Consider the following 2,500-nt stretch of genomic DNA (forward strand, 5'->3'; position numbering starts at 1 on the left):
CACACACACACACACACACACACACACACACACACACACACACACACACACACACACACACACACACACACACACACACACACACACACACACACACACACCCACACACACACACACACACCCACACACACACACCCACACACACACCCACACACACACACACACAGACACACCCACACACACAGCGTGCCATGGATCTGTGTGTGTGTGTTTTCCCTCCATTAAACGCCTAACGGTCTCTCTGTGTTCCCCTCCCCCTCCTCCGTCACTCACCCTTCATGTAACGACTGTGACCTCTTCATTTGTTCTCTGTACATAAAGGAAGGAATGAGGCACAGTCACAGTGTTGTTGGTCCACGTCAGTCTGAGGAGCAGCTGTGACCTGTTCAGGTAGAAGACACCTGCACTCAGGGAACACAGACCTTTATTTTGGAGGAATTAAAGGTAGCTGAACCAGCTGTGATCACTTCCTGTTGTCAGTGTAACTCTGTGAAGTTCTGCAGACTCTGCTTCTCTGGTTTCTAAGTGGATTTCTGGAGCTTTATTTTGGAGGGACATCAGAGACGCTGACATCATCAGGAAGTGGAAGTCACACTGAATCTATGAACGTGTGCTCTTCTTCTCTGAGTTCACATTTGAACTCAGAGAAGAAGAGTTCAGGACTGTGGTGGTCCAGACCAGGTCCACACCGAACCTGCTGGACCTGTGTGTGTGTGTGTGTGTGGGTGTGTGTGTGTGGGTGTGGGTGTGTGGGTGTGGGTGTGTGTGTGTGTGTGGCTGTGAGTGTGTGTGTGTGTGTGTGTGTGGCTGTGAGTGTGTGTGTGGGTGGGTGTGTGTGTGAGTATGTCTGTGTGTGTGGGTGTGAGTGTGTGTGGGTGTGTGTGTGAGTATGTTTGTGTGTGTGGGTGTGTGTGTGTGTGTGTGTGTGCGTGTGTGTGTGTGTGTGTGTGCGTGTGTGTGTGTGTGTGTGTGCGTGTGTGTGTGTGTGTGTGTGCGTGTGTGTGTGTGTGTGTGTGCGTGTGTGTGTGTGTGTGTGTGCGTGTGTGTGTGTGTGTGTGTGCGTGTGTGTGTGTGTGTGTGTGCGTGTGTGTGTGTGTGTGTGTGCGTGTGTGTGTGTGTGTGTGTGCGTGTGTGTGTGTGTGTGTGTGCGTGTGTGTGTGTGTGTGTGTGCGTGTGTGTGTGTGTGTGTGTGCGTGTGTGTGTGTGTGTGTGTGTGGCTGTGAGTGTGTGGGTGGGTGGGTGTGTGTGTGAGTATGTCTGTGTGTGGGTGTGAGTGTGTGTGGGTGTGTGTGTGAGTATGTTTGTGTGTGTGTGAGTATGTTTGTGTGTGGGTGTGTGTGTGGGTGTGTGTGTGGGTGTGTGTGTGAATGGTGACTCATTAAAAACACGTAATTTAACATTTTTACCAAAAATACAAACAAAACAACTGATGAAATGTAAATAAATCAGTCTGTCTACGTCACCATGGCAACTAGATCACTCAAGACACTATTCATAGAGATCAACACTGAACACACTCATCCATGTGTGTGTGTGTGGACACACACAGGAGGAGGTGAACTTCAGGTCAATGAATCTGAAGATTTCCCTCAGTGTTTCCTGTTATCTACAGAAACATCAGCTGTTCAGAGGACGCACACACACGCACACACACACACGCACACACACACACGCACACACACACACACACACACACACACACACACACACACACACACACACACACACGTACACACACATACACACACGCACACAAAACGTGTAACTGCAACTTCTTAACTCCGCCCACAGGGAACAAACCACCCATCTCCATGGAAACGACCCAGCGTGTAGAAGAGCATGATGACATTACTGCTGATGTCACCACTGAGCATGAGCTGTGAGCTAATATGAATATTAAGGGTCACCGNCACACACACACACATACACACACACGCACACACACACGTACACACACACACACACGTACACACACACACATACACGCACACACACATACACACGCACACACACGCACACACACGTACACACATACACACACACGTACACACATACACACACACGCACACACACACACGCACATACACACACACGTACACACATACACACACACACGCACACACACACACACGCACGTACACACACGCACACAGACACACACACACGCATACACATACACACACACACACACCTACACACATACACACACACACGCACACACACACACACGCACGCACACACACAGACACACACGCACACATGCACACACACACACGCACACACATACACACACACGCACACACAGACACACACGCACACACGCACACACACACACACACACACACGTACACACACACACACACGCACACACACACACAGGCTAACAGACTGTGTGTTTTCTGGTGCAGAGGTGGGAGGAGAGGAACAAACAGGTGGGAGGTTTATTCAGACGAGGCGAAACTGAGCTGATGAACACATGGAGCAGCAGCTCAGAGTCACT

At 50.1% G+C, this 2,500-nt stretch overlaps 1 protein-coding gene across 1 annotated transcript in view; it reads left to right on the top strand.

Moving 5' to 3' along the window:
* Positions 1 to 2,500, top strand: part of corin (corin, serine peptidase) — a 22,985-nt gene that overhangs the window by 3,638 nt on the left and 16,847 nt on the right. The window lies entirely within an intron of this gene.

Source organism: Seriola dumerili, unplaced genomic scaffold (assembly GCF_002260705.1).
Source record: "Seriola dumerili isolate Sdu_G_001 unplaced genomic scaffold, Sdu_1.0 BDQW01000317.1, whole genome shotgun sequence".
NCBI classification, from domain to species: Eukaryota; Metazoa; Chordata; class Actinopteri; order Carangiformes; family Carangidae; genus Seriola; species Seriola dumerili.